The sequence below is a fragment of the Pleurodeles waltl genome, chromosome 5 (assembly GCF_031143425.1).
Source record: "Pleurodeles waltl isolate 20211129_DDA chromosome 5, aPleWal1.hap1.20221129, whole genome shotgun sequence".
In the NCBI taxonomy this organism is placed as follows: Eukaryota; Metazoa; Chordata; class Amphibia; order Caudata; family Salamandridae; genus Pleurodeles; species Pleurodeles waltl.
The window spans coordinates 812,133,454-812,153,237 of NC_090444.1; the positions used below are offsets into that span (position 1 = coordinate 812,133,454).

General features: G+C 43.3%; 1 pseudogene; it reads left to right on the forward strand.

The window, feature by feature from the left end:
• The window catches only part of LOC138297060 (vesicular inhibitory amino acid transporter-like), a 39,024-nt pseudogene that overhangs the window by 12,546 nt on the left and 6,694 nt on the right, over positions 1-19,784 (forward strand).

Consider the following 19,784-nt stretch of genomic DNA (forward strand, 5'->3'; position numbering starts at 1 on the left):
CGTAGGTGACCTCCTGGTGTGGGTAGGGGTGGGTGGGGGTGTCCCTGGGGATAGGGAAGGGCACCTGTGGGAAATTTCCATGGACTTCGACCATGGAAATCTGCCTACAGGTCCCATTACGACTGCCCATACCCAGACGTTAAATAATGGAGCTAAGCAGGCTTAGCGCCATTATTTAAGGCCCTACTCCTCCTGTGCGTGATTTTTGAATGGGAGGATAAATAAGGCACTATGGCCTTTGAGGCATTTTTTACCCAGGAACGCCTACCTTGCATCTCAACGACGCAAGGTAGTATTCTGCAGGCAAAAAGTGATGTTAACTCCAACATTTTGGCGCTACACGTCTAGCGCCAAAATATAAATATGGAGTTAAGTTTGCGACGGATTTGCATACAAAAAATTACACAAATCTGATGCAAACAGTATAAATATGCCCCTTAATTTATACAGGAAACACATTCACTTTAGCACTGGTCAGAAATGGTAAAGTGTCTGGAGCAAACAAAAACAGTAAAAACAGATTCCAACACACAGAAACAACCTGGGAAGTAGAGGCAAAAAGTTTGGGGAGACCATGCCAATGATGCCAAGTCTAACAAATGCCATAGCTAGAGTATCGTTAGTTCTAGGTGGTGTGTTATAGCTTTGTATTTTTCTGTATATTATGTAATGAGGTGAGGTGACCTTACAAAAAAAATGTTATATCCATTTATAAAAACACATAACTGATAACAAATGACTTCCATAATAATCCTCGTGAAAAAGAAAGTTCAGTCTTGCTTTTGTGAATTTTCCCATTTTACATTTATCTCTCGGAAATAAGCACAGACAGTGTGACATTTTCAGGTGCCACTGAAAAGGATGATGTTAGAAGAGGCATGTGTCATTTAACTGATTGCAGGTCTGTGAGTGGCATAACTCATTTCATTACTCTGCAAAGGAATGGTTGGGTCAATCATTGGGAAATCAAGTGTGCTCTGTTCCTATTGATTGTAATTATTCCTGGTGTCAGTCTTCTCTGGACATGTGCATCCTTCTGCAGTATTTCAGACACAGGCAGGAAGACAGCGAAGGGAGGGTTGCCAAAGCTAGGTGGAGCACGTAGAAGTGTACTGGGTCGAATGGGACTAAATTATCAACAAAGATTTATTCTAGGCAGAAGAAGAGAAATGAAAGAGATTTTTTTAACTGTCTGACATATTGGCAATTGTATTTCTTGCCAATGGTTCAGTAGTCCCAGGTAAATTGGAAATTCAGTGATGCAAATAAGTATCGATAGGCCCTATTTTTAACCATTTATTCATAATTTTGCATCTCTGTGTGTATGTGTGTGCATTGTTATCGGTGTACGAAGGTGGCTTTCTTCTACCATGGTTACCCCCATTTTTGACCTGTTTGTCAGTGTTTGTCAGTGTTTGTCAGTGTGTTTTTACTGTCTCACTGGGATCCTGCTAGTCGGGACCCCAGTGGTCATAGTTTGTGGCCTATATGTCAGTGTGTTTTACTGCGTTGTCAGTATGCTTGACTGTGTCACTGGAGTTCTGCTAACCAGAACTCCAGTGATTATGCTCTCTCTGTTTACCAAATTTGCCACTATAGTCTAGTGACTCCATATTCCAATTCAGATTGGCAGACTGGACCCCCCTTATAAGTCCCTAGTATATGGTACCTAGGTACCCAGGGCATTGGGGTTCCAGGAGATCCTAATGGGCTGCAGCATTTCTTTTGCCACTCATAAGGAGCCCATACAAACCCTTCTTCAGGACTGCTACTGCAGCCTGAGTGAAATAGTGCACACACTATTTCACAGCCATTTTCTCTGCACCAAGTAGCTTATAAGTCACTCTATGTCTAACCTTCAGTTACTGAAGGCTAGGTGCAAAGTTACTGTGTGTGAAGGCACCCTTGCACTAGCAAAGGTGCTCCCACATTGGCCAGGACCAATTTCCCAGACTTCGTGAGTGCAGGGACACCATTATAAGCGTGCACTACATATATGTTGATACATATATGTAGCTGTACAATGGTAACTCCGAACATGGCCATGTGAGGTGTCTAAAATTGAGAAATTGAACCCCAATCCAATTCTGGTATTAGGGGCCAATTCCATGCACCCTGGGGGCTCCACCATGGACCCCCAGTACTGCCAGACCCGCTGTCTGAGGTTTCCACTGCAGCCTGATCTGCTGCCACCTCACAGACATGTTTCTGCCCTCCTGGGGTTTGAGCAGCTCAATCCCAGGAAGGCAGAACAATGCATTTCCTGCAGGAGACGGGTGTTACACCCTCTCTCATTGGAAATAGGTGCTACAGGCATGGTAGGGGTATCCTCCCAGAGCCTCTGGAAATTTTTTGAAGGGCACAAACAGTGACCTCCTAGCATAATCCAGTCTACACTAGTTCAGGGACCACCAGTCCCTGCTCTGGCGCAAAACTGGACAAAGGAAAGGGGAATAACCACTCCACTGTCCTTCACCACCCAAGGGTTGGTGCCCAGAGCTCCTCCAGAGCGTCCCTGGTGTTAGCTATCTTGGATTCCAAGGTATGGGGACCCTCTGGGAGCATCTGAGTGGGGAGTGCCAGCAGGTGAAGTCAGAGACCCCTCCTGATAGGTGCATACCTGGGTAGGTAACCAATCCCCCTCTCAGGGCTCTTTAGGGTCTCTCCTGTGGGTGTTTCAGCTTCTGACCGTCAGATCAACCGCAGACTGCTCCAGGAACCGCTCTAACTGCAACAAAATATCCAGAAAGGCTATTGTGATTCTGCAACTTCAACTCCAGCCAGCAGCTGTAGCGGTTTCTAAGTTGTGCATGCTCTGAGGACTGCCTGTCTTCATTCAGCACCAGAAGGACCGAAGAAATCTTCTGTGGAGTGATGGAGTCACTTCCCTGCTTCAACAGGCACCTCTCTGCAACGACAACCAGTTCTCTGGGACTCCTCTCATGTTGACTAGCATGAACCCTGGAACACAGGTGGTGGACCAAAGTGATTCTGACTGTCCAAATGTCCAGCTGTCCAAATTTGGTGGAGGTAAGAGCTTGCCCCCTGTGCCAGATAGTACCCCAGTGCACCACATCTTTCTCAGCTGCTTGAGCTTCTGTGTACTTCTTCCAAAAGTTATTCGTGCACAGCATAGCTCAGGTCTCCAGCACTCTATCCTGTAATGCTCAGCTTCCCAAGTTATTTTCTGGTGGTGTCGGATCCCTTTGTGTGGTACTGCGATGGCATCACTTTGCAACTCCTTTGTCCCTGTGTCCTGGGGCTCCTTTGGGTGCTGCCTGGTTTTCTGAGGGCTGTCTGAAGTGCTGAGAGCTCTCTCTGTCTCCTTCGTCTGATTCAAGAACCCCAGGTCCCTACTGTGCTCGGGCAACGCCTGTTTGACTCAAAATGCATTCTTGCGTGAACCAAGGCTTTTTTGACGGAATCCAATGACAAAAACAGCCTGCATCCGACTCAACACGAGACATCTCTTGCACCAATCAGGAACCCACAGCTACCTTCGTTGGTGCATTTCTGTACTTTTCTTCTAACCTGGAGAATCCACTTTTGCACCTTCATCTAGGTTGGCAAGGGCTCCTGTTCTCCTTGGACTCTTCATCGATTTCTGGACTTGGTCTCCTCCCTCCACAGGTCTTCAGTTCCAAGAATCTATCATTGGTTTCTGGCAGTCTTGCTTGGTTTTTGCACAATCCTTTACCACGACTTCTTGTGTGTTCTGAGGAAACTTGCTGTAATTTGCTCCTATTTTCCTGGGCTCTGGGGTTCGGTATTTTACTTACCTTTAGTGTTTTCTTACACTCCCAGCACCCCTCTGCACACTACACTTGCCTAGGGGGGAATCCAACATTCGCATTCCACTATTTTAGTAAATGGTTTGTGTTGCCCCTGGCCCATTGCAATCTATTGTGTTGTTCACTATTTGCACTATTCTGTGAATGTTTACTTACCTGATTTTGGTTACTAATTTATATATATTGCATAATACTTACCTCCAGTAGGTGTATTGCCTCTAAGATATTTTTGGCATTGTGTCACTAAAATAAAGTACCTTTATTTTTGGTAACACTGAGTATTGTCTTTCTAGTGTGTCAGTACTGTGTGACTATAGTGGTATTGCAAGAGCTTTGAATATCTCCTAGTTCAGCCTTGGCTGCTCTGCTACAGCTACCCCTAGACAGCTTAGGCTGCTAGACACTGTCTACATTTCACTAAGGTAGATCACTGGACCTGGTACAAGGTGTAAGTACCTCTGGTACCCACTACAAACCAGGCCAGCTTCTCACAATTGGTTTATTTTTAAGACACTTTCATAGAAATAGGGGGTAAAGCTGATTTGTGCTGGAGATTGCTAGCCTGTGGGTGTTGACAACTCTTCCCTTCTCCAGTCCTAAGAATCCCCCGTCCTATGACAAATATATTTTTACTTTTAGATCAAGTGAGTATACAATGGATCAGATCAAACATGTAACCTACAATAAACCTCATATCTGAGCAGTTTCAAATGGCTACATAACACTTTGTGGATGCCAGGCAAGTCCTCATTTTCCATCTCATCTCCCGATTAACACTTCTGGATTCTTCCCTCCTCTATCCATCCATTATTAAATCCAAATAACAGACTCACATGTCCACTGCTCAAATTAACTCATATGTCTCTATACTAATACTGCATACTAATACTGTACTCATATTTCCCTATATTAATCCACCACTAATCCTTTTAGGTTCCAGAGCAGCGTGCTTGTTGCCGAAAGGCGCTTCAACGCCTTGTTAGAGGTAGTTAATGCAATATAATTACAATTACAATTTCCATTCTAGCTCCCTAAGAAGGGTCTCATGAACATGAAAGGTCACAAGATACTAGCGGTGGTCAATCCACCCAAGTCTGAAGCTTTGACATGGGGTGAGTATCCCATTCTGGCTTGGCTGTTGTACCACTGAAACTAGAGGGACAAAATAGAGCTGAGCCAAACATCTCAGGCACTTTCATTTTCCTTCCTTAGTATGTGATACGTGTTTTTATTGCACAAAGTATAGTCCAAATTCTGTCTTGCTCACTTGAAGAAATTGTGGGATCCGATGCAAATCACTTTACTTTACTGTGGGATTTAGTCCTGACTGCACGCTAATATAAAACCTCACTTGAGTATGATTTTGTAGGCCATAGTGTCCACAACCAGCAAATCACATTGGCCTTATATACAGTGGACATGACAAACTGATGTCTCTAGGTTATCTGATGGCACTGCTGGTAGGGCATTGGAGTTCAGGAAAGTTTATATTTACTATATCTATTAATATGTCAATGCAGTGATATAAAATAATACACTAAAGTGAAACACATGCATGCAAAAAATTGCTTAATTTAATCTTAAATCTATGCCTCTGCTCTACCTTTTAATTTTTTTGCCTTGCCAAACTCTACACAAAATATCCATCTTGACACAAGCCACACATCAACAGCAGCTCATTTGGTGGACTAAAGAAGAACATGTCACGGTACGAACGGCATAGCATTTGTAGTACATTTTAATACAAAATTGCAGAGTACATCATAGAAATAGCTTAACATGACCATACATGAGGATATAAATTTCAGAAGCAATTGCATCAAAATATACCACATCTTGCAGATACCTTAGAAGGTGTAATACTTAAAAGCTAATTCATATTACACATTAGCCTGCAAAACTGCCTTTCATCCCACCTTTCCCACTCCTGCTGCACACATTGAATGGAAACCCTCTGTCATCACAAGATCATCTGAGAAAATATACCAGCAAGAAATATAACTCATCTAGCACTACGTCACTGAATCTTACCATGTAAAATAAACTCATGCAGGACATCATGAGGCTCCATAAAATGAATGGATAGAAGATAATTGGGCCTAATTACAGTGGGACCACAAATATATGGCACAATTTGCAACAAAGGACCATGGTTTGCAGAACCAGAGAATGAGGAATCACATACATACTGCAGATCATTAAACCCATTACTGGGTATACAAAGCATATTTCCACACATGGTTCTCCTGTAATTTGTGGCAGGGTTACCTGCCATGAATCATGGGAGTACACTCATGTGTTGAGTGCAATTTGTAGGTATACTCCACAGTTTCAAATTGTTGACTTTATTCTCGTCTTTCATAGGCACCACTTTCAATTTACTACAAGTCGCACACCTCAGTACACCGTCTTGTCACCTCACTTGCCACACTACATCAACTGTAACGTGCAACTCTAATGTGCAGTGTGTTCTCAGAAATTATGTCATTTCAGATGTCAAAGTGTTGCTGAGAATCCTATAATTTAACATGTTATAAGTTATGTAATATGCAAGGGTATAACCAGTGCTTGGAGAAGGGACGAGTTATAGTTTATGCAATGTGGAGAGTGAGGTGACAAGACTGTATACAGAGATGATTGACTTGTAGTAAATTGAAGGTGGTACATGAATTAGAAATTTAAGTTATAACTATAACTTTAGAATTTCTAGACTTTGTGTATTTAATTTGGGTTTGCATAGAAAGAATAAACCTTTCCTACCTAAACCTTATCCTTAAGATTTGTTTTTATCATTGAATTTAAATGGCTTTTTTTTTAAAACAATGTGTTTCAAATTCAAGTGTCATTCAGTTGAATGTTCTTAAGTGAAGTGTGTAGAGTATAGTGGAGGGCATTGTTGCTACAATATAGTGAACAAAGTGTAGTGTTGTAGAGTGGAATGAAGTGGAGTGGAGTAGAGTGGGATGGCTTACTGGAGTAGAGTGGTGTGATATATAGTGCAATGGAGTACTGTATAGTGGAGTTGCATGCTATGCAGTGGAGTGGCATGTAGTACAGTACAGTTGAAGGTGATATAATCGAGTGTTATCAACTGCAGTGTTGTGGAGTCGAGTGTCGTAGAGTATAGGATGTTACCAAGTATAGTGCTATATGGTGGCACAGAGTGAAGAAGAGTTGTGCACAATGTAGGGGCATAGAGTATAGTGCAGTAAAGTGTCATACAGTTCAGTGTTGCAGAGAGAAGTGCCATACAGTGGAGTGTCATGGAGTGGTGTGTCATACAGTGGACTGTGGTACAGTGTTGCACAGTAGACAAGAGTGTCATATAGTGGAATGTTGTGTCATAAAGTGGAGTGGCATGTCATATGAGTGTAGTGGCAAGTGGTAGACTGTCATACAGTGCAGCACAGTGGCCTAGAGTAAATAAACATATAGTGGAGCAGAGTGTCATATAGTAGTATAGAGTGTAGCACAGCAGCCTTGTCAAGTGGAACTGTATAGAGTACAGTGGAGTGGTATAGGGTGGAGTGTTGAACAGTGGTGCATAGTGGATAAACTATCATACAGTGGAGTAGAGTAGAGTTCAGTGAAGTTGTGTAGGAGAGAGTGGAGTACACAGTAACAAAGTGGAGTGTTATGTTGTATAGTAGAGTGAAGTGGAGTGGAGTAGACTGGTGTGGGGTGTCAGAGTGGAGTGAAGGGTCTTAGAGGGGAGTGCTGTGTGGTACAGTGAAGTCGATTGGCATGTTGTAGTGTTGGAAAGTGTTGTGTACGAGGAGCACAGTGGCATCTCCTAGGGTGATGTAGAGTGTAGCAGAGTGGAGTGTCGTACAGTATAGTGTCTTTAAGTGTAGAAACGTACAGTGGTATAGAGTGTTGTAGACTCAAGTGGCATAGAGTGGCAAAGAGTGAAGTGGCTACAGTGAAGTGGAATGCACTGGAGTAGAGTGGAGTAGTGTGTCACAGAGTGGAGGAAAGTGAGGTGGAGTGGCATGGAAATAGTTGTGTAGTGAGTCTCAGAGTGCAGTAGAATGTTTTAGAGTGGAAAACAGCTGAGTAGAAGGTAGTACAGTGTCACAGAGTATAGTACAGTGTCACAGTGGCATAGAGTGTTTTAAAATGTTGTCGAGTGGACTTTCATAGAATGGAGTAAAGTGGTATAAAGTGGACCAGCATAGGGTCGAATGTTGTACAGTAACACAGGGTGGGGTAAACTGTTGTACAGTTGAGTCAAGTGCAGCGGCCTTCAGTAGAGTGGGATTAAGTGTCATATATTAGAGTGGTACCTTGTGTAGTACAGCACCTTAGAGTGAAGGGCAGTGTAGTGGCTAGGCATAGAGTGGAGTAAAGTGTCATAGAGTGGAATGGCTTGCTGCGTAATAGAGTGTGGGAAGTTGTAGAGTGGGGTGGAATAGAGTGATAGTGCGGAGTAAAGTGTTGTCAAAGTGGAGTGAGGTAGAGTATAGTGTGGTAGAGTGTTTTTCAGTGGAGTGGCATAGGATGTTGTAGAGTAGAGTGGCATACAGTGCCATTGAGTGGAGTGGCATATACTGGAGTGGTAGAGGATAGTGGAGTCGTATGTTCAAGAGTAGAGTGGAGTAAATTATGGTGCAACTGTGTAGCCTGAGCTGAATAGAATGTCATAGAGTGGATTATACCTTGGACTACAGTATTGTAGAGTCACATAAACTAGAGAACAGTGTTGTACAGTGGACTAGGATAGAGTGCAGTACAGTTTGGTAAAGTAGGAGGGGTGTAGAGTGGTATAATGTGGAGTAGAGGTTCACAGCGTGGAGTATACTTGAGTGGCATAGATTGGAGTGTTGCAGCTTGGAGTTACATAGAGTTGAGGGTCATACACTGGAATAGCATATAGTGGATTAGCATGTAGTGGAGCAGTGAAGGGTGGAGTGACATGGAGTGGAATAGAGTAGAGTGGAGTGGCATAAGGTGGAGGTCAGTGGCGTCCCATGGAATAGTGTACCATGGAGTGGCCTAGACTGGAGAGGTGCACATTGGAGTGAGCAGAGTGGAATACCATGCAGTGGAGCTGCATATAGCAGAATAGCATAGAGAAATGGCATAGAGGAGAATGTCATATAGTGGAATAGTGTAGTGTGGAGTGGCATAGAGTGGTGTAGAGTAGAATGGAATAGCATAGAGTGGAACAGCATACAGTGGAGTGGCATATAGTAGAGTGTGCTAGACTGGAGTGGTACACATTTGAGTGGGGAAGACTGTAATAGCATACAGTGGAATGGGGTAGAGTGGGTCAGCACACATTGGAGTGTCATACTGTGAAATAGCACAATGGGGAATTGTGCACAGGGCAGTGGCGTGTAGTGGAAAAGCCTAGGGTTAAATAGCGTACAGTGGAGTGGCGTACACTGGAGTGACATATATTAGAGTGGGTTAGAGTGCAATAGCAAAGAGCAGACTGGCATAGACTGGAGTTCCAAACAGTGGAATAGCATAGAGTGGACTGGCATAGATTACATTAGTGTACATTGGAGTGGAGTACGTTGGAGTGGAATACAGTGGTGTGAAGTAGAGCAGAATAGAATAGTTAGAGTGTTGTAAAATGGAGTAGTGTACAGTGGAGTGACATTCAGTGCAAATGAGTCGAGTGGAGTGGCACACATTGAAATAACGTAGAGTGGAGTGGCATAAAGTGGATTAGCATAGGGTAGAGTAGAGTAGAGTAGAGAGACATACAGTGTAGTGCATATCCTGGAGTGGAGTACAGCCGAGTGTGATAGAGTGGAGTAGCATGAAGTGGAATAGCCTAAAGTGGAGTTGCATTCAGTAAAATACTAGAGACTGGAGTGGAGTATACTGGCATACAGTGAGTGACGTATAGTGAAGGGGTGTAGAGTGAGTGGCACAGAGTGGCATTGCGTATAGTGGAGTGGGGTAGAGTGGAGTGGCATACAGTGGAGTGGCGTATAGTGGAGTATCATACTATGGAGTAGCATTCAGTGGCATATCATACAATGGAACAGCACAGAGTGGAGTGGCATGTTGTGAAGTATGGTAGAGTGAAGTGATGTGCAGTGGAGTGGCAAAGAGTGAAATAACATAGAATGTAGTAGTGTACAGTTGAGGGACAAATAGTAGAATGTCATAGACTGGCGTAGTGTACAGTGGAGTGTCACAGAGTGGAGTGGCATCGAGTGGAGTGGCCAAGGTATATACATGAAATGTTTGAGGAATGTAAAATATAATGTGCACATTAACACAAGTCAGTGATTTGAGCTGCCTTGCATTTCTCAATAATTACCAAACAGTTCAGAGCCAAGCATGGTGCCTTGTGTTGCTGTGTAAATGTGACTTAAGTATTGCATTGCCCATGCGAGACCATGTGTGATGCAAGGGTCACTTTAATAGAGTGTTAATAAGTAGGGAAATGTATTTATACTTTTCTGAATATTTTTTTTAAAGGTTTACTGAAGTACATAGTAAGAACCATGTTTTTTAAGGAATGTACCTTTTTTTAAAAAGATTTTTACGTTGTGTGGTAATTTCATGATATTTATGCGGTACTGCGTACACCTCTTTATAAAAAATTAAATATATAAAAAATTAAACATACATTGTAGTATGATATATTTGTGAAAAATAGTGTATTAAAATGTAATTTAGAATTTGTTTACATATTTTCTTTGTAATTCTTTGTAATTTTATTTAGTACTGCAGTACTTCATTTGCAGTACCATAGAACTTAGTGAATAGTTTTTTAAAATATCTAGAAACTTTAAGTTTTCCCTACCTATAATCACCTTAATTAAGTGATAATAGGTTGGGGAAATTTATTCCAAAAATTAAATAAAGGGGAGGGTCTTGCCACTTCACTCCACAAACCACTATTGGGCCCCTAGGAGCCCTATCACCAAGGGCTGATTCCTACAGGGACACAGAGCTCCAGTCTCTGACCCTCTGTTTGGGCCCCTGGCTTCCCATCCCATGGGGCCACATTTCCTAAAAAAGGTAAGGGGTGATTTGTGCCCCTTCTGTATGCAGGTATCCACCCAGGGACCCCATCCTCTGAGGCACAATACTACACAGTGTTCCAGGGTGCCAAACCCCGGGACACTGTTCCTCTGTCCGGGACCGTGCGGCCATACCATGCTCTCACTCTCTCTGGTAGGGAATCCAACTTTGCTTACACCTGGTGGGAACAGTATAAAACCTGGAAAGGTGCTGGCCCTGCCTGTACCCAGTATGGAGGCTGGGAGGGAAGTTTGGGGCTCACCTGTGCCGCCTAATGACACCTCATATTGTGGGCATCAGGGCACCCATCAATAAAAAAAGGTAAGCCCCCACAGGGGAACCTGGGAGGGCCTTGGGGGCCCTGGAGCTCTCTGAGCAGCCCACAAATATTAAAAGAGTAGTGGACCCATACTTTTCATGTGACACCTCTGGCCTCAGGGGTATGGAGCTCCCTAGAAACCCCCAAATAACGTAAAAAATATGGGTGCCCTGGAATCAGAGATACTGGATTGATTATAAAAAACACTGACATTGAGTTTTTCTTTTAACATTTTTCATCACATAAAAAAGAAATATTAGAAACAATGCTAAAAAAAGACACCACACACGGCCAAAGGCTGTGAGTGGCATGGAGTTTCTTGTCTGTGAGGGGTTACATGCAGGTTGCTGCAGCCAACTTCATGCTGCGCTTAGCCAAAGGCTGTAGGCGGGGGGTTGGTTTTATGTATAGTAATAAAGAAATATTTATGTACAAATAATCCTAGAAATTCACTGAAAAAAGCAACATTTTATAGTTGGGTAACAATTTCAGTAACAATGTAATATTTTACACTAAAAGAAAAACACAGACATACCTCTAGTAACTAAATCTTGTTCCCTAAAGTAACTATAATTCACACCCATACCACATTCTGCTAATTACCTTACATATCTCATCACTCATGACAGTTTCTGTGACACTACTGATAATATCACTGCACCATCTGTTATGACATAATTGAAGACAAGACTGTGCATGTTGCAATATGTTATGGTTACTTTAGTGCAATAGTTATAGTTACTAGAGATAATTATAACGGGTTAATTTCACTGTTTTTAGTCACTGAAATTTTCATCTAACTATAACAATACTTTTTAGTAAATATATATATATATATATATATATATATATATATATATATATATATATATTACGTACTAGCAGTTGCCAGTAGGTAGTTATAGTTAGGAACATGTTTCCAGAGAAAAATCATCTTTTGACTTGCCTATATCTTTGGCACCGTTTGACAAATCTTCACAAAATTCTTCAAGAAAAGTGGCCTGGTGGTTCTTCATGCACTTGGGAAGTTTCGGGGTGATCCGTCAAGTGGGGGCAGAGAAAACCGGGGGTAAAAAGATTTTGCATTTCCCATTTTAATTCTCATAGGATCTGTCAACAAATATACAGCCCAAACCACTGGACAGAATTACACCACATTTGGCAGAAAGTTAGCTGTTGGTACGCAGTTTGTGCTTTTTGTTAATTGGTGTAAATCCATTCAGTAGTTTTTGAGACATTTAGGGAACTTCAAATGTGTATATCTCTGGCCGTGAAGACGAGTTTGTGCAGTGAAATGCACAGTTCTGATTGGCTGCCAACACTTCAAACTAGGAAGTGTTGGCAGCCAACTTGGGACTCGGCTTGAACCGAATCCCAGAAAAAAAACACCCTGTCCCCTTAACACTGGTGTAGGAGTTCCAAAAGGACTCACCCCGAGGGCAATTTTTTATTATTTTTTATTATATTTTGCCGCAAAATCATGATGTTCGCAATTTCATGGCACAAAAATGTCATGGCACGGCACCCCGGGACATAGCTGTTTGCTGTGGCTTGGCTGCAGCACTGTAGCTGCAGCTGAGCCTCAACAAATGCTTCGGATTTTGACGGAGGGACCTGTAAAGCAGGTCCAACTGTCAAAATCTGAAGTTTTAATCTCTGTCTCCTGCACACGTGTGGGGGACAGAGAGGAGATGTTTCAGCAAGCATGGAGCTGCTTTCAAAGCAGCTCCATGCTTGCTCAAGCAATGGCATCACAGACCCACTAAGACCCTCACACACCCACTCACAGACCGACTCAGCCAGCTATTCACCTACTCACACACCCACTCACAAACCCACTGATACACTCATGCACCCACTCACAGACCCACACACATAGCGGTGCACCTACTAAAACAACGATGTATGTACTCTCACACCCAGACACACACATTGACAGCCACTCCCTCCCTCAGATACACCCTCTCACACATATTCTCACACCCAGAGAGGCAGCGGCCAACTTCTGCCATGCACACCAAAGGGGTGTGCACAGCATGGGTCTGGGTGGCTAGGGTAGTTGGCCCAGGGACTTGCTGCAGGTCAGCCCTTGTGGGCAACCCCTACTGCGCTAGGCCCAGTGTAAGGTTGGGTGCTTATAGGTGGTTGGCCTCGGCCAGGCCTAGTGGCCAACTGCCATTGTGCACGGCCGAAGAAGGTTGGAATAATGTATAGTAATGAAAATTACAATCAGTTGAAATAACCATAGAAATTTACTGAAAAAAAACAAAGGTAACAAGGACGTTATAGGTTCTGTATTTACTTGTACAAACCAATAGAAATTCAGCAGTTATCGTTAGAGCTCTCTTAAGTTACTATAACTTGCGCCCTAAGGTAACTATAACTCGCGCCTTTGGCATACACAGCTAATTACTGTATGTATTGTCATTGATGAGATCTTGTATAGCATCTTTGATATTATCACTGCAACATTTGCAATAAAGTTATTGACAAGAAACCTGTGCATGGCAAGGGCGCAAGATTGATTAACTTTTTGAAACCTGCGGTCTTTGAAAAGATCTACAGGATTTGAATGTAATATACCGGTGTTGGTAGGGTTAATTTCCAGACCCCAATGTTTGCAATATTTGCAAGAAATGGAAAACTTGTTTAGCAAAGTTTTCATATGCACTGGCATCTTGGAAATAAACAATTGATCATCTACAATAGTACCACAGGGATCCTTTGGCCGGAATTTTTGGTGGAACCATTGTCACTGTCACAGAGATATATGTTTACCTTATTGATGTGAAGAGATGTATGCTCAAAGGAAGAGGTCAAATTTTAGGATCTGTCTTCTGAGGGAGCTTGGTGTTTGCTTTTCTTTCTTTGACTGAGACATGAGAGGGTTCATGTGGCAGTCTTTCTGGGCACACGGGGTTGAAAGGAAAGGCTGGAATTATATTTTTCTATAGCACAGAACCAAATTTAAATGCCAGTAAATGAACTGTACAAATATTTCAGAATATATCAGAATTAGGAAAGCACAAATGAAGCATCTTTTTTGAAACCCTATAGTTGGTGGAAACAAACATTTTAATAAGATCAACACAAATCAGTACAGTATGTAATGCTGATTTTCACACATCATCATTGGTGTGTTGTATTGTTGTATCAGTCTCTGCAAATGTAATGGTGATTTCAAATGCAAATGTGTTGCATGTACTGACAGAGCGCTACCACACAATGCATGCTTTACTCTACTCCACTTCCCTCAACGACGCTCTACTTGTCTCTACTTCACTCCATGACACTCTACTCCACTTTAAGGCACTGTGCGCTGCTCCACTCTATGACACTCTGCTCCACTCTATGCCACTCCACTGTACACCACTACACTGTACCCCACTCCACTGTAAGCCTCTCCTGTGCATGCCACTTTACTCTATGTCCTTCAACTCTGTGCGACTCTACCCCACTCATCCCCACTTCACTCTATGCCATTACACTCCACTCTACTCCTTTCACCTTTACACCACTCTATTATACACTGCTTGATTCTATGACTCTCCACTCTATGACACTCCACTCTATTAAATACCCCTTTACTCTCTGCTGCTCAATTTTACTGCTCTACAAAACTTTAGCCCACTCCATGCCACTCTGTCTATATGACTCCACTATATAAAACTCCATTCTACTCCACTCTTCACCACTCCGCTCTATGAGACTCTACTCCACTCTACTATACGACACACTACTCCACTCTATTCCACTCCACTCTATTCCACTCTTCTCCTCTCTACATCACATCACACCACTCCATGCCACTCTACATTACTCCATGCCAATCTGTGCAACCCACTCTTCGACACTCCACTCGACACTCTACTGTACTCCACTCTACAACACTCTATGACACTTCATGTCCATTCATTATATAACACTATACTCCATTTTATTTGCTCCACTCTATGCTACTCCATGCTATTCCACGCTGCTTTACTCCTTTCTACACCATTCCACTCTACTCACTCTTTGATACTCCACTCTATGCCTTTCCACTCTATGTCTCTCTGCTCAATGATACTATGCTCTATATCACTCTACTCTGTGCCACTCCACTCTACAAGACTCTAGCTCACTCAGTGCCACTCTACTCCACTCTGCTCCATGCCACCTTACTTCGCTGTATGCCACTTCGTTTAACAGTACTTTACTCCACTCTATGATTCTCTAATCTGCTGTATGCCTCTCCACACTATTTGACTCAACTCTATGCCACTCCACTCTAAAACACTCCATGCCACTGTACTCCACTCTGTGCCACTCCACTCGACGCCTCTCAACTCTATTCTAACTTCTCTATTGTCTATTCCACTTTACTCCACTCTGTGACACTTCATGACACTCCACCCTACTCTACTCCATGCTACACCACTCCACTCATGGACACTCCACTCTACAATACTCTAGTCCTCTCTACAACACTATGCCACTCCACGCTACTTTGCTCTACTCTGTGCCACTCCACTCAATGCTATTCAACTCCACAACACTCAATTCCACTCTCCTCCACTCTACGACACTCTACTGCACTCTATGACACTCCACAACACTCCACTATACTCTACTCTACTCTACACACCTTCACTCTGCAACACTCCACTCGAAGAGGCTCTACTCCACTCTACCAGACTCAAAGCCTGTGATTCTTCCTTTTCACTTCTGTGGACCCCGACTTAATCATTGTTGGAACTCAGGACCCCCATGAATGTTTATTTGAATACTAGGAACCCACTAGGCCATTACTGGAAGCTGGAGACCCCACGTAAGCATTTACATTGACTTTAGATGCAAAACAATACAGAAAGAAGCATTGTTCAAAAAATACACAGATGATGAAATATTTTATTGAGTTCAGAAGCTAATGTAAATAAATGAAACATTTGATTTTAATGGGAATTTTGGAGCTTTTCAACGTTTATTTGATGCCACTAATCATCCATACTGTATTCTATTTATGCACTTGCTCTGCTCCCACAAATCAATCTGAGGATACTAACCTAATTTTTACTCCAATTTACAACTCCTTCACATTTGAAGAATGTTTAAAATTTTTAGTTTTAAGTTTTATATTTTGCTTTTTAGTTGCATACACTTTGTTAATCTGTTATTATTATTAACATTTGTAAGCAGTCATGACCCACCTGAGTAGGCTACTCAGACCCCAGGTGTCCATGGGCCACAGGTTAAGAACCACTTCTCTACATCTCTCACCTCTATGACACTCTATGCCACTCCACCCTATACCACTCCACTCTATATCACTCCACTCTATAGCACTCTACTCCACTCTACACCACTCCCTACCGCTTTTCTCCACTCTATGCCACTTCACTCTACAACACTCTACTCCATTATATGACACTCTACTCCATTATACAACCCTCCCCTCTACTACACTACACTCCACCTCTCTGACACTCTACTCTAGGACTGTTTATTCCACTCTACGCTACTCCACTTTATGCCACTCCAATCCACTCACTCTACTCCTCTCCATGCAACTCCAATCTACAACACTACTCCACTATACAACACTCTTTGCCATTCTACTCTGCAGCACCCCAGACCACTCTACACCTCTCCACTCTACGTCACTCTGCATCACTATTCTCCTTTACAATACTACTCTACTCTATGTTACTCCACAGCACTCTACAGCCCTGACAAGAACCACGCATTAGGTGTTAGACTACCGCATTTTAATACTGGTGTTCGCATCACTGAACTAAAATGCATTAGTCACACATTTATAATGCCTCAGGTCCACCACTAGAAGGGTTCAACAAAGCTGCTTTTTTATCCATTTAAGGAGGCTGCAGGGTGCTCTGCTCAGCAGTGTGTGATGTGCTAGGGAGAGCCCACTGTGTTAAACACAGGCATCTGTTTTTACATTATTGTACTATATGCACCATGAGGGTTGGGGATTACTTCAATCAAGCTAAGCTTGCCGCCTTCAAATGTTTCTCGTACCACATAGTCTCTCAGTAACACAGATCAGGGGCGGGTGAACACCAAAATCTGGAGAATTCATTTCAGCAATGCCAACACGTAAGTGTATTGTTTGCTTGCTCTGCCTACAGTTTCATACACACAATGGTAGGACCTTTCTTTTCATTACTAGATGTTAAAAATTGGATCTTTTTGTTTGGCAGTCAGGTTACCCCTTGTCCAAGCAAGGACCCTCACTCAGTCAGGGTAAGTCACACATAATCCAAATTATCCTGTGCCCACCATCTGGTAGCTTGGCACTGAGCAGTCAGGCTTATCTTAGAAGGCAATGTGTAAAGTATTTGTGCAATAAATCATGTGATAACACAGTAGAAAACCACAAAAATACACCACACAGTGTTTAGAAAAATATATAATATTTATCTGGTAAGATGCAGGTCAAACAATTAAAATGCAATAAGTATATGTTGAAATATCACTGAAAAATGGTTTAAAGTGCCTTTAGTCTCTTAAAAAGCAACGTGTCTCTTGCAAGCACAAAGTACCTGGTATGTGATCAAATTCTCCGCAAGGGACGCCAGAGAAGGAGACGCGTGGGAAATTGGGAGGTGTGGGTAAATTTTTCTGGCGCACACAGACGATGCGTCGCTTAGTTTTCACGCAGGGCAGGGTTTGCATCGATTTCTGGTGCATAGACTAGGATCCTCTTTGGGTTGCGGGGTTTTTGGACGCCCTGGGGACGATGCATTGAAGACTGGCACTTGCAGGACGAAGTCACAGGGGATGCGTCAATCCGGTGGGCATTGCTTGGAAAATTCTACAGCACGGCAGGGGCTGCGTTGTTTCCTCTCAGGAAGTCGGCTGCGTTGTTCTGGCTCGGCTTTGCGTCGATCCAGTGGGCTGTGCGTCGAATTTCAGATCGCTACGCTGGTGCTGCATCAATCTTCTCCTTGCGAAGTTGGGCTGCATCATTCTGGTTTGGCGTGCAGTGATTTTCTCACCACAGTAAAGGCTGTGCATCGTTTCTTGCAGGTTGTGCATCGATTATCGCCACAAAGGGAGTTCTCTTGCACGAATGAAGTCTTTTTGGTCCTGACACTTTAGGGAACAGGAGGCAAGCTCTATCCAAACCCATGGAGAGCACTTCTCAGCACAGCCAGAGAGCAGCAAGGCTGCAGGGCAACAGAAAGGCAGCAGTCCATCTCAGGAAAGCAGTCAGGTGAGTCCTTTGGGCAGCCATGCAGTTCTTCTTGGCAGGTTGCAGGTTCAGGTTCTACTCTCCAGGAAGTGCCTCGATGAAGTAGAGCATCTACCTTAGAAGTATCTGAGTTGTTAGGGTCAGAGACCCTGCTTAAATACCCAAATGTGCCTTTGAAGTGGGGTAGAGACTTCAAAGTGTGGCTTAGAAGTGCACAAGGTCCCCTGTGAGTTCGATCCTGTCTGCCAGGGTCCAAGTAGGGGGTATGGCAGTCCTTTGTGTGAGGGCAGGCTACTGTCCTTTAACATGTAGGTGTCAGGCCCTCCACCCTCCCAGGAAGACCCAATATGCAGATGTATGCAAGTGTGACTGAGCATCCTGTGTTTGGGCTTGTCTGAGTGAATGCACAAGGGAGCTGTCAACTAAACCTAGCCAGACATGGATTGTAAGGCACAGAAGGATTTAAGTGCAGAGAAATGCTCACTTTCTAAAAGTGGCATTTCTATAATATTACATATTACATCCAACTTCACCAGTAAACAGGATTTTGTATTACCATTCTGGCATACTAAATATGACCGTGTTACTCCTTTCAGATCAGAAGCTAACACTCAAACAGTATATGAGGGTAGCCCTAATGTTAGCCTATGAAAGGAGCAGGTCTCACAGCAGTGCAAAACAAATGTTGGAGTTTTACACTACCAGGACATGTAAACTACACAGGTACATGTCCTGCCTTTTGTCTACACAGCACCCTGCCCTATGGGTTACCTGGGGCCTACCTTAGGGGGGATTTATATGTAGAAAAAAGGGAGCTTAAGGATTGGCAAATACTTTTAAATGCCAAGTCGAAGTGGCAGTGAAACAGCACACACAGGCACTGCAGAGGCAGGCCTGATACATGGTCGGTTGCTACATATGTGGGTGGCACAACCAGTGCTGCAGCCCACTAATAGCATTTAATTTACAGGCCCTGGGCACATGTAGTGCACTTGACTAGGGAATTACAAATAAATTAAATAAGCCAATTGGGTATGAAGCAATGCCACCGTGTTTTAAGAAGAGAGAGCATATGCACTTTAGCACCGATTAGCAGTGGTAAAGTGTGCAGAGTCCTAAAACCAGCAAAAACAGTGTCCAAAAAGTGGAGAGAGGCAGGCAAAACGTTTTGGGTGACCACCCTAAGCCTGTCTGGTCTAAAACTAGACATGTAGCGGATGCTGGGATCTGCATTGCAAGTGCACAATACCAGGGTTTTTCATGGCAGCTCAAGTTGTTATTCCTTTGTTTCACTACTGCCCCCTCCTCATCTCACTTTACGGACCCGTGGCAGAGGAATATCACTCAACCATAACCTCTGATGCCTCTCCTCCCCCACTGCATGGATCCTGAAGGCTTGAGAATCCCCCTCTGTAACTCTGCTTTTTTGTGTCCTCACTTCAGCAGTCCCCCTCATAGAGCAATTTGCCAGCACCCAGCACGGAACCCT